Here is a 14,510-nt window from a genome sequence, read left to right as displayed (position 1 = left end):
TATGTTAACTTACTTGGTTTACTTTATATGTTAATGGTTTACTTTATATGTTACTTTGTATGTTAACTTACAGGATATTTTGGGGTGAGATGAACATTTAAATTGGTGAACTTTAAGTAAGTAGCCCTCTACTTATTGATTGGTGGGGTTCATCCATTCAATTGATTGACTGACTAGAACAAAACGATTGGCATCCTTTAGCTGGAAGGTATTCTCCAACCAACTGTCTTTAGTGAGGAACTGTATTTACTGTCTTGGGCTGTCCTCCAGTCTGCCAGCCCAGGCTGCAGCTTTTGGACTCAGTAATCTCCATAATTATGTGACCAATTGCATATAATCAATCTCTCTCCCTCTTTCCCTTTCTCTCTCCCTACACACACACACACACACACACACATACACACACATACACACACATATACACACTCATTCTATTGGTTCTGTTTCCCTGCAGAACCCTGACTAATATATTCTTAGACCATTTTTGTTTGGTTATTTCTGCTGCTGTTCATTTACATCCTTAAAATCTCTGTTTTGTCATTGTAGGAGGGCAATTAGAAGACAAGTATCCTCATTTCCACATGGATCCAGTCTTTCTTCCTTGTTATTGTTATTAACAATATCAGTTAAGGTTTATATGGATGTCTTGCTTTCGCCTGTACAAAAAACTACTTTGTGTATGCCTTATTTCTTTAATTTTGCTTCTGAATTTCATCAAATTCTCTGATCATAACTCCATATTCTTGTAAGGAGTGCTCAGAATTATACTATTTCACTCCAAATTTTATGATTATTGAGAAGAAACTGGGTATAGAAGGTTCTGGGACCAGTTTGTCATTTATTGTTTTAAAATTTGGTCAAGTCACTCAAATTCTCCAGCTGTACCTATGAAATAGTTTTAATATTTCAATCCCCTGCATTTTCATGGAATGACATGGAGTTTGAATTGAAGTCCTGAATTTGAGTGCTGCATGTGCCACTTTCAAGATATGTGATCTTGAGCAAGTTGCTTAATCACATTAAACCTCAATTCTCTTATCTTTAAAATAGAATAGATAATAGCTACTTTACAATGTTGACAAAAGAATAAAATGAAACAGTTTATTAAAAACATAGAAGAGTGTTTAGGACATAATAAAGTCTATATAAATTGTGCCTATTGTTATTACTAATATCACTATTATTTTTATTCATTTTTTCCTTCCTTAATTCAATGTTTATTAAAAGCCTACAGTGTATCAGGTACTGTCCTAGGTACTTTGGAAACATCAGTGAGCAAAACAGAAAAGAATGTTCTCTCATGGAGTTTATGTTCTAGTGAATTTATTACTCTGGAATGGGATTGTGTGTAATAAGATATTTTGTAAGCTATTGTGTTAGTAACAAGCCATCTAAATCTTTTGTCCCCAAATGAGATACATTCAATCTGCAGATTGGCTGGGTGGTTCCTCAGGTTTTGGCTGTACTTGCCCACATGCCTGGGGGGTTGTGGGTTGTGTCTGACCTGGGATGGCCTCAGCAGGGATGACTAGCACAGAGCAACTCAGATCTTCTTTCTGTGTGTTACCTTCTAGCAGGTTAACCCAGGAATGTTCTCATGGCAATGGCAGAGGAATAAAAGCAAGAGTAGAAACATGCAAGCTCTTTTTCAAGCCTCTGTAGCATGTCTGCCAACGTCCCCTGGGCCACATCAAGACACTTGGCCAGCTCAGAGCCAGAGTGGGAGTTGCAGTACAATGTTACAAAGGGTGTGGATACAGGGAGGTGTGAAGAATTGGAACCATTACTGCAAGCAATCTACCCCACCTATAAAACACAATTATAGAAGGTTGATTCCTGAGACTGTTCTCTAAAGTCATGAAGAAGTAGTATATGACATTTATTTCTACATGCATGGCTAGTCTGCTGGAAGTCCAGCTTTGAAACCAGAATTCAAGTTGCAAGAACACAGTGTTGAAGATCAAAGGCCTAGGTTAGCTCAGTCAGCAGTAGGTTGGGCAGGCAAATGGGAGCAAGGTGTGAACTGTTTCCAGAGGTCAGGGCCAAATGATGGGTCAGGAAGTTCAAGACAGGCACACGTTAACAGGTGGCCTAACTGCCAGGCACCTGTGACATCACCTTGATACTGAAGCAAGTCTCTGGCCTGGATGGCAGCATGAGATGTTAGTCTAAATGGGGGTCAGGGAAACACTTGGCTGGAGAGTAGGACCAAGCGAAGGCTGCTGGGAATGGACACAGACATCACCTACTAGTGGGGGCCACTTTATCATTTCACTTGTACATGTAACTCTGGCTTGTCATTTAATGACTATCAGGTGCATACATGCCTTCTTGTTTACCCACTAGTGATCCGTAGCAAATCTGCTGCCTACTCTCCTAAGACTTTTGTTGATGTACCTCCCTAGCATTTCTCTCCAGATAGTTTTAATGGTGCACCTCTGCACAGGTGTGCCTCCAGTGACTTCATTTGACCTTTTGATGAGTAGCCAGAAACAATGATGATTCATGCCTATTTCCCTTTCTTTCAATATTCAACATATTGGAATATGAATCTACTCTTCTGCATGGACCTTCAAATTTCATATTTTTTCTTAATAAAAAATTGAGGTACATTATAGTTGATGTTATTGAAACATCAACAAACAAAGCAAACATTTTGTCAAAGATGTTCTATAGAGCTAATTCCCTCTGCTTCCCTACCTCCAAGAATAAAACTTTTTATTTTCAGGAAGATAGTTTCTCTGCTCAGTGTTTTGACCAGAAAATGACCAAACCAAGATGGAAACTCCAAATGGGAGGAGTCTTTGCATTGTTTCTCTGCCAGAGGTAGATCTGCCATCACTCAGAAGAAGGACTGGTTTGGGCCCTAACTTGGAACTGACATATTTAAGTTATTCTAATTAAGGCTAAACATGGGGTTACAATCAAATAATGGGTCACACAAGGCTGGATTATATTTACCAGACTTGAGGCAGAAGGATGTGTTGTAGGAACAGATCTAGAGAAGAAGCCAAAACTCTTGGGTAAAAACACTAATATGAGTGCATAGTCATGTGTTGTAGGAGAGAGAGTGTTCTCTGACCCCCTGAATTCAAATATTGAACTCCTAACCCCCAGTACCTAAGAATGTTACTTTATTTGCAGACAGAGTTGTTATAATCAATTAAGATGAGGTCATGCTGGAGTATAGCATGTCTCTAATCTGATATGACTGGTATCTTTATAAAAAGGGGACATTTGGACACACAGAAATGCACACACACACACACGGGAGAATGCCATGTGAAGATTGGAGTTGTGCTGTCATAAACTAAGGAACATCAAGAGCTACCAGAAGCTGGAAGACACAAAGAAGAATCCTTTCCCTACAGGCTTCATAGGGAATATGGCCCTGTCAACACCTCGTTCTGGGACATCTAGCCTCCAGAACTATGAGACAATACATATCTATTGTTTAAGCCACTCAGTAGTACTTTGTTATGGCAGCCCTAGCAAACTACTACTTTATGCAAAGGCTGCTAACTCTTGGATAATGCATGCTATAGCATTAATAGAGCATCGTATTTGTTATGTGATGGACAAAGACTGTGGATGGTGGATCCATGACTTGCCCTTGGAAACTCATTGTCAGAACAGCTGTCCACAACTGTTCAAAGGTTCATCAGTCATACAAAAGCACATGGGATGCAGTGGATGCTGCTAATAACATGTCCAGGTTTTCTTTACCAGACTGAGGACTTATTCCCTGGCTGCTGTGTATATTGTCTGCTTTTCCTGAGAATTGCTCTCAGTCAAACAGAAACCCCTTTGCTATGCCTTTCCCCTCCCCTTTTAGTGTGAAACCATAAGGGAGTCTAACTCTGTGGTGCCATTTGTGCTCCAGAGTTTCCCATGGGACCAGGCTGAGGCTAGACTCCAGCTGAGGCCACATCCTAGCTCAGCTCCTCCTCATGCTCCCCGCCCCGCCGCCCTGTTTCTCTCACTCCCCTTTTGAGAACTCACTCTCAATAAATACCTGCCTCAGACTGGGCTACTGGGGTACTTGACTTTAGACCTTATGCTTCTCTTTCCTCAATAAATCACAAAGAGTGGGCTATTGCATTTAATAGAGAAGACTAGGGGAAAGGGAGAAGTGTCTCAGGGTGGGGCCGTGGCTACATGAGGCCAGGTGCTGAGGTGTGGAACCTTTGGGGTGGTAGAGTTGAATGTATATTAGCACTCTTTCATCAGCCGCCCTTACAGTGTCATCAGCCAACAATCATGTCTGTCTCTGTGGTCATTAAGGGAGTACTGACCTTGTTCCCATGATGATCTTCTCATTGATTCCATCCCAACCTTTCCAGACTAGAGCCAGGTGGGTGAGAAGACTTGTGAAAGACGTCCTTTCCCAATCAGGTGATTGATGGGAGCTAGTCTGGCCAGGGTTTGCTCCTCCAGAAGTAGCCTTGCCTGACCTGTGTTTTTGTCATTGGCATTTGCCAGCAAGCTGAGACCCACTCCACTTGACAAAGGAAGCCTAGTGACCACTTTACCTCAAGTGAACCCTCAGCAAGAAAGGGCAGAGAAGGCAGGGCTGGGTGACTCAGACACACTGGGTACATCAGTTAAAAGAGAAATAGAGCCTTTGAGATAACAAAAGCAGTCAGAGATCCTAATGACTGAAGTTAAAAGAACAAGCCCTGAGAAAGAAAGCCTAGGCAAGAACAATCTGGAATATGGGTTTCTTGGGCACTTTTGTTTTTTCAGAGGTTCATTTTCACCATGTAACTTGCTGATCTACCATTAAACAATCCCAATTGAGTGAAAGTTCATTATATTAAGTATGTTACATAGTTCATTTGTATTTAACTTTTTTTTTTTTTGAGGCAGAATCTCACTCCATCACTCATGCTGGAGTCAGTGGCATGATCTTGGCTCACTGCAACGTCCTCCTCCCGAGTTCAAGAGATTCTCCTGCCTCAGCTCCCAAGCAGCTGGGACTGCAGGTGCACACCACCACGCCCGGCTCATTTTTGTACTTTTAGTGGGGACAGGGTTTTACCATATTGGCCAGGCTGATCTCAAACTCCTGACCTGACGATCCGCCCGCCTCGGCCTCCCAACGTGCTGGGATTCAATGTGTGTGAGCCACCATGCCTGGCCCCTGTATTTAACTTTTATATGAGTAACAGGAGAACACAGCTCAAACTTCTGAGTTCAAAAATATTAGTGTTGTGAAAAGTTAGTGTCACTTTTACCCTGTCCCCCACCAGTCAGTGCCTCTTGTTAGATGGCAGCTTTCTTAGAGTTTCATGAATATCCTTCCAGTGATAGATATTTCAAACATTTATGAATACATGTGTGTATGTGTGTTTATAACCACCAAATGGTAGATATGTTCCTGTCCAGCATCTTGCTTTTTCACTTACCCTTACACGTTAAAGATCATTCCATATTAGTAATGGAGGCCTCCCTATTGTTTTTCACAGTTGAATATGATTCCACAGTATAGATGTGTCGGTTCAGCCACACCCTATTAGTGGACTGTCAGCCTGTCTTCAATTTTTGCCTGCATTGAGTATCCTTTTTGTTGTATCATTTCGTATATGTGTGAGAATACCTGTGAGCTGTTGGCCTACACTTAGAATTGTTAGGTCAAAATATATGTGCACTTGAACTTTGACATGTAATGCCACACTACCTTCCACGAAGGTGGTGCTGAGTTACAGTGCCACCTGCATTTTATGTGCATGCTCGTTTAGCTACCCAGGGAAGAACAAACGAAGGCTGCCTATTTTTGTAAATGAAATTTTGTTGGAGCACAGCCAGGTCCATTTGTTTACATGTTGCCTATGGCTGCTTTCAAACAGCAGAGTTGAGTAGATGCAACAGAGAGTATGTGCCCCCCGATCCCCGCAAAATATATTTGCTATCTGGTATTTTACAGAAAAAGTTTTCTCTTATTCACAATAGCCAAGATATGGAAGCAGTGGAAGTGTCCAATGACAATTGGATAAAGAAACTGCGGTATGTTCCGTGACATGCAACTTATATAACAAACTTACACATGCACACTTGAAAGCAAAGTAAAAGTTAAGAAAAAGTAGAAAGTAAATCCACAAAAATTAGAAATGACAAGATGAAAATAGTCATCAAAACAGAGGAACTTAAAGGAAACTACTTTGCTCAATTCTCTATAAACAAATTGAAAAGCTAAAAAATGAATAAGTTTTTAGAAAAATACAATTTACAAACACTGGCCCCAATAGATACACACACAATCCAATTGCCGTCAGATTTTTATTTTACATTTTAAAAGAATTTGCCAGTAGAAAGCACCAGGTTCAGCTATTTTCACAGGAGAATTTTACCAAATCTTAAGTCATCAAATATTATTTTACCTTTTCAGAGCACAGTTTTACAAAAAGGAAAATTCCAAATTCATTTCCTGAAACATTTCCAAATAACATTGACTCCTAAATGACAAAAGTACATTTAAAAAAGGAGAATTTTGTTTATCACAGCGCTGTTCACAATAGCAAAGTTGTGGAATCAACCGAAGTGTCTATCAATAGGGGATCGGATAAAGAAAATGTGGTACATACACACCATGAAATACTATGTATCTGTAGAAAAGAATGAAATCATGTCTCTTGCAGCAACATGGATGGAGCTGGAGGTAATTATTCTAAGTAAATTAATATAGAAATGGAAAATCAAATACCACATCTTCTCACTTGTAAGTGGGAGCTAAAGGATGCATACACATAGACACGAATGGAAAAATACACACTGGGAACTCCAAAATGGGGGAGGGAGAGAGGTGGGTATGGGTTGAAAACCTGTCTGTTAGGTAGTGTGTTCAGTATTTGGGTGATGGGTTCTCTGGAAGCCCAAACCCCAGCATCACCCAATGTACACGTGTAACAAGCCTGCACATGTGCCCCCGATTCTGAAATAAAATTTAAAAAAAGCTGTGGTGTATACATACAATGGAATATTATTCAGCATTTAAAAAGAAGGACATCCTACCGTTTTCACCATAAGGATGAATCTACAAGACACTATGCTAAGTATCTTGCTAAATAAGCCAGACACAGAAAGAAAAATACCGCATGATCTCACTCACGTGAGGGATCTGAACAAAAAAATATATAGAGATGGAGAAGAAAAGAGTGGTCACTCGGGGTTGTGGGGTTGGAGGAGTGAAAATGGGGAGATAACGTCAAAGGATACAAAGAAACAGGTATGTGGCATCGACAGGTCAAGGATCTGATGTACAACGTGAGAACTACAGTTTATAAAATTGTATTAGGGTTTTTTGTTAAGTAAGTAGATTTTACTGCTCTTGTCACAAACAAAAGTGACTATGTGAGAGGATAAAGATATATTAATTTACTTTAGAAACCATTTTACTAAGCATATGTATCCCATAACATGTTGTAAACTGCAAATAAACACAATAACATTTATTAAAAAAAAAAGTTTGGTGATCCCTGATATGTACTCTATCAAACAATGATATCAAACTTTTTGATCCTTGCTGATATGAGGTAAAAAAAGGTGTTTCATTATAGGTTTATATTTCTTTTGTTATGAATGAGGTTGAATTCTTTTTTGTATCTTCATTTTTGCACACCTTGTATTTGTATTTTTAACCTCTTATTTTTTTTCTTGAGGAAATCAGCTCTTTTTCAGTGTCATGAGTAGCAAATATGTTCTCCTGTTTGTTGCTTTTCTTTATACTTTGATCATGAAGTTTATTTTTAGCATGGAGAAATGTTTGTTTTTTACGTAATTAAATACAGCAATCTATTATGATTTCAGATTTTCTGACATATTTATAAAAATCTTACCCATTGTTCTTTTATTTTTTACCTTTTCATGTTTACACACTGGATCCATTTGGAATTTTATTGTAAAATGTGATGCAGTGATGAAGTCTTACTGTTTCTCCAGAAGGCTAGTTTGTTTTATGAAGTCCCCTTTTACTGAAGAGACCATGTTGGAAAAACGAATTAGAAACATCATCTTTATCATGAACTAAATTCTACTTTTATTTGGCTCTGTTTCTGAATGTTTATTTTGTTCACTTGATCCTCACTTTTTTAATGATCCCAGCTTTACACTATGTTTTAATTTCTGAGAGGGCTAGTTTCCTCTCAGTACATTTTTTTTAGAATAAAATTTTCTGGATATTTTTGCTTTATATAACTTTTTCATATGATGATTAGAACTAGCTCATATCCTTTTAAAACAAGCTTTGGTATTTCCTGTCTTTCTCAAACCCCTGCCTCTGTCATAAGAACAAACTCAAACCTACGTTGCCTTCTGGATGATGAGAGACCAGGTGGAGCAGAGTGGAGTCATCTCAGCTGAGACCTTTCCAGCCCAGCTAGCCTGCAGCTGACTTTCCTGCTAAGACAGGAGTAAATCCACTGGATAATAACTAGTCCTGGCCCAGGTTAGCAGAATTGCTTAGACAACCTATAGGGCAGTGAAAAAAAAATGCTTATTATCATATGCCTTTGAGTGGTGGGTGCATTATTGTGGCAATAAATAACTGATAAAAGAATAAATGAGGTTACATAGGGAGATTGCACATACAGAGAAAGCAAGAGATGGCCTGAGCTGGGAGCCAAGGGTACACTGCAACGAAAAGGCCCAGTGGAAGAACTCAGATGTGGTCTTACTTTCAATTTTTCTCTTACTTTTTATTACTGAAGAAAGAAAAAAATACTTTTTAAATTATACTTTAAGTTCTAGGGTACATGTGCACAACATGCAGGTTTGTTACATATGTATACATGTGCCATGGTGGTGTGCTGCACCCGTTAACTTGTGTGCTGCACCCGTTAACTCGTCATTTACATTAGGTATATCTCCTAAAGCTATCCCTCCCCTCCCCCACCCCTCGACAGGCCCCAGTGTGTGATGTTCCCCACCCTGTGTCCAAGTGTTCTCATTGTTCAATTCCCACCTATGAGTGAGAATATGCAGTGTTTGGTTTTCTGTCCTTGTGATAGTTTGCTCAGAATGATGGTTTCCAGCTTCATCCATGTCCCTACAAAGGACATGAACTCTTCTTAATAGTACCTATATGACGATGTCTTACTTAGAACAAGTAACATTCAACAGATATCAGCAATGGACTGTGCAAATAACTCCAGAGAGTGACAGGCAAAATTCTTTCATTCAATTATTCATAAACTTTTAATAAGTGTTTCTGCATGTGTGGCATGGTTAACTTTTCAAAAATGAAAATGACATGGTTGAAGTAACCAAAGAGCTCACAGTCCAGTAGTGCAGTCATACAGGATGTGAAAAGTGTGTTAACAGAGGCTTAACTAGGACCCTGTAATCCTTAGCCCTGATTGGAAGAGTCTGGAGAATATTCCAGTCTCAGGGTTTCACAGTTGCATTCAAATCAAGCAAAAGTAAAATCAAGCACACAAAGAAAATATACATTGAGTTCTGACAAAAGTCAGAAAACTGCACTGTGGCTAAGACTGCCCATTGCTGATCAAGACCATTTACTTTCTGTTTCTCATGCGTCTTTGTAGTTTGTGAGACCATCTGACTGACTTTTAGCCAATGGAATGAGCAGGTCCACCAAAACCACCTCTGTGTGATCCTCTTGGACTCTTTTGCTTTCTTCTGAATGCAGTGGAGTCCTCTGATATTGGAAGCCACATGTGAAGATGGCAGAGCAATATTATAGAAGTAGCTGGGTCCCTGGTTGGCCAGAACCCAGCATGTCTTAGAAGCATGCTGCCTGTCAGTCATTTTTCACTTAACATGAGCGAGAAATAAACTTCTGCCATGGTTAAGCCATAGTACATTTGTTCATTGTGACATATAATGCTAACTTAACTAATATACTGATGTAAGAAAATTGTACTAAAATCTGCCATGCTGGCTGGCATTGCTGGAAGAAGCTTTTGTTACAAATACTGTGTTAGGGGGCATACTTTGACTCACCTAAATTCAAACCAGGTAACAACAACCCATGTTATTTAAATAAACTACAACATACACAAAGTAGATTCAGAGATGTTCTAGAAGCAGATGCGTTGCTCTGGGTGAACTTAGTTTGGAAAGCTCCTTAGAAAATGTGAATCATCAGCAACAGAAATTACCAACAGAGTAAACAGACAGCCTACAGAATTGGAGAACATATTCTCAAACCATGCATCTGACAAAGGTCTAATACTCAGAATCTATAAGGAACTTAAATCAACAAGCCAAAAAGAATTAAAAATGAGCAAAGTACATGAAATGACACTTCTCAAAGAAGACGTACAAGTGGCCAACAAACATGGAAAAGTGCTTACTTCACTAATCACTAGAGAAATGCAAATGAAAACCATGGTGAGATGTCATCTCATGCCAATCAAAGTGGTTATTATTACAAAGTCAGAAGACCGCCGATGTTGGCAAGGCTATGGAGAAAAGGGAACACTTACATACTGTCGGTGTGAATGCAAACTAGTTCAGGCACTGTGAAAATCAATTTGGAGATTTCTCAAAGAACTTAAAATGTAACCACCATTTGATCCAGCAATCCCACTACTGGGTATCTATCCAAGGGAAAATAATTAGCTCTACTGAAAAAACACATGCACCCATATGTTCACTGAAATGCTAATCACAATAGCAAATACATGAATCAACCTAGGTGCCCATCAACAGTGGGTTGGATAAAGAAAATGTGGTGCATGGATACCACACAGCCATAAAAAAGGATGAAATCATGTCCTTTGCAGCAATATGGATGTAGCTGGAGGCCACTATCCTAAGCAACCTAATGCAAGAACAGGAAACCAAATACCACATTTTCTCACTTATAAGTGGAGCTAAACATTGTGTACACATGCATGTAAAGATAGGAACCATAGACACTGGGCATTGGGGACTACCAGATGGGGTAGGTGGTTGAGGGTTGAAAAACTACTCATTGGATACTATGTTCACTACCTAGGTGATAGGAGCATTTGTAATCCAAACCTCAAAGACATGTAGTTTACTCATGTAACAAACCTGCACATACACCCCTTGAACCTAAAATACAAGTTGAAAAAAGAAGAAAACAGAAAGACACTGAAGAGTTTTACAATAAAGGTTAAACTCACAGATTTTAAGAAAATGTTCATTTTTTTATGAAGCATATGTTCATGTTAGCATATAACGGGCTTAGTTTTGTTAAAGGAAAACAAGAATCATAAGCCGTATATTGAGGAGGGAAGGAACTATTACATTGAGAAAGAAGAAAGGGCATTTGCAGAGGGTGGAGTTTTGATGTTTTTTTTGACATCAAAGATCCAATGACCTTTGATTATTATCTATGGAATAACCTAGAGTATCGATAAAGCTATACAGAAAAGGTACTGTAGGAGACTACCCTTGTTGCTTGCATCACATCCCTTTAGCTTACCTTGAATTTTAGCTGCAGCTGTGGCAGACCCTTCCTCCAGTTGTCAGTGTTCTCCTTTAAGGTGTGTAGTTGATTACTGTCCCAGTACCTTCTCCCACACCTGGCAGCTCCAAGCAAAGGCCCGGTGTGTGGAGTTAGAGCCCTTGGGGTCAAACCTTAGCCAATGGGGAAGGTGGCAGGAGGATCAATGCCCCGGCTTTCCATCTCTCAGGTAAACAATCCTTGGAAGCATTTGGGATGCTTCTTGGGAGGTCCTAGTGGCATCACTTCCCTTACCTGTAGCAGTAACTTCAACAGTGCCTCCTTTATCAGCATTCATTCCTTCCTTTTTCGTGTCCTCCACTTTTTCTGTTCTAGTTCCTGGGATCACTTCCCATGTAAACTAACTGAACCGAAGTCTTTGTCTCAAGGTCTGCTTTCAAGTGAAGCCAAACTAAGGTACTGTGAGTAAGAATTTCTGCAAATCCTTTTCACCTCCTGAACAATAAGTCCAATTACAATTTTTGCCTTTAGAACATTACTTTTATTTTGTTGGAGGCACAGACTGGACTCTGCTCCTAATGCCAGCCATTGTCTTGCTTGGAAGTCTAAGATCTTGTGACATTATGTCTAATCATTGCAGACAAAATATTGTTTGACACTTACACATATATATTATTTGTGCCAATTTTGAGCAAAGATTTATTGAGCACCTTCTCAATACCAGGTGCTGTACTTGGCACTGGGATTCAATTTATTCATTCAGCTTTATGACAATACTCCATTAATTGTGCTGTTCTAGAGCTGGGCATATTCTTTGCAAGAAAGCATAGTATGCTTCTAGGAAATGTATATTCCTTTTTTGAGCTGTCAACTCTTGCAAAATTATTTTATTTATTCACTTAAATATTTAGTTTAACTTTTGCTATTGTTATAATTTTCTATTTTTTAGTTCTGGATATATTTTCCTTATTCTTTTCTGGACCTCACTCATAATTGACTTATTACTGATACGGGAACTGTCTTGTCTCTCTTAAAGCTAGAAAACTGTCTTGCACATGTTAAGTGCTCAAATTTTTGTTCAATGGGACTGGCTTATAAATGAGTTCATGATGATTTCTTAAGAATCAAATCTCTTTGGATGGAGTGCATAATATCTAAATTCTTATCTACAACAAAGAAGCTGAAATAAAGTTCTGGAAAGCCAGTGGACTAGTCTCCACTTTAACTTTATTTTCTGACAACAGAAAAGCTTCAACAGATTGCAATTGACAAAAAGATGGCAGAGGTCTTTGCTATTTTTTGATTATGTTTTTCTTCTTTCTAGTGAATTTCCCAGGAGTCACCTGCTTCCTCTCCTGGCTTTCAGTGTCTTAGGATGCCACCCTGACCTGTTGTTGCTAAGAGTAACTCATGTGCTGCCTTGTCTCCTCTCTGATAACACACAGCACATGCATGCTGTGTTCTGTTCTGGCTGTGCTCTGCTGCATTTATTTTTCACCAAGCCCCATTTTACTGATAAGTAAAGTGAGTGAAGAGAGATTCATGTCTTGCCCCAAGTACAGAGCTAGTAGTTGATAGAGCTGGGATTCAAACTAAAGTAGTCTGATTCCAGAGCATCTAACATTGTACTGTATCTACCACTGACTCTTTCTGTGCTCTGAAAACCTTTCCCTTTTCAGTTCCATTCCTTTCTTTCAGAGTATACTAGCAGCTAAGTTCTGGCTCATTCATCTGTAATCTATGTGGATATACCAGTGATGCTTTAACCTAGCACACTGTCCCTAGTGGTGGGAATTTCAGGCACTATAGTGGTCTAGGATTAGATGTTTTAGGAAAAAATTATCCTTTCATTGTCTTCAAGTCTCAGCTTGTTCTGGGCCAAGTGCCCAGTTGCATTGAAGGTCTGGGATTTTAGGACTGGCAAAGATACCCAAATCTTCCAATTGTCCTGCCACACACATTTATCAATCATTAGCAGATCTCTAACTTGTTTAGAAATCTAGCTGTGTAAAGAGAGTCAGAAGCTAAATTTCACAGAAATTGGAAAGTTGTTTTAGTTTTCACTGTGAACCTCTCTCCGCTGGTCATGTCTTTAACTACTCGAAACTGTGTCTTTTTTCCATTCTTTGCCACTTCATGACATTTTGGGGCCACTGAAAAGCAGGTTCCATTTCGCAGATGTGGTGCGGGATGGATATTAATAAGAAATACTATTTTTTTTTTTTTTACTATTCATTGGCTGAATAAATGCGTATTGAGCCCCATCTTGGTGGAAAACACTGGGCCATGTTCTGTGAGGGGATAGAGAGATGTAAGATGGTTTGTGCTCTCATATTTGTTGGGGTTTATTTTAGGTATTTTAACTGTATACATTCCTCCTTGAGATTCTGAACTAGTTGAGAAACAAATGCAGAATTAAGTTTAGGATAAAATATATCAGTTTTGTTGCTGGTCAGGTTGCAACTACATGGCTACATGTAGTTACTAACACAGTCTAGCTTCCTAATTTTACTCCTAGTCTTACTCAGTAGACACAAGTGGCACACACAGAAGCCCTATCTTGGTGAGATTACTTTCGACTGGGAGCACACATAATGCAAGTAGGCTGGTCCCAGAAAGAGATCTCAGAAGGGATCACAAGTCTTTGAGTCTCACTGTTGAGATAGATGGTCACTCTGTTTCCCTTGGAAGACAGTGAGCAGGAGTAGAGGGAGTGAAGAAACTATCTTCCCATTACCTCTCATGACTCCAAGTTCCTCCTTTATCAACCAAGGTAAAAATGCAGAGATGGGGAGAAAATGTTTTTTTCTAACATATCCATGGAAAGACAGTTAACTACATAAGCTAATATGTGATTATGCTCTGCAAACAGAGTAAGGATGAAGCCTGTGCTTACATAACAATATCCCCCAGGGTTCTTGGTGTGTTCATAGTGATAGCAAACAAATTTATAATTTTCTATACATTTTATTTTGCACTAACAACCTCTTTGTCCTGCTAGACTTTTCGATAAACCAAAGATCTGCTAATTTCTAACAAATGTATCTGCCAAAGTGGATTTATTAGAGGAATGAGTTTAAACTGTGTTGCTCTTCTTTAAAGAGAGTTTTGTTGG

Source organism: Colobus angolensis, unplaced genomic scaffold, assembly GCF_000951035.1.
Source record: "Colobus angolensis palliatus isolate OR3802 unplaced genomic scaffold, Cang.pa_1.0 Scaffold197, whole genome shotgun sequence".
Taxonomy (NCBI): domain Eukaryota; kingdom Metazoa; phylum Chordata; class Mammalia; order Primates; family Cercopithecidae; genus Colobus; species Colobus angolensis.
Note: the sequence above shows the minus strand (reverse complement) of the source record.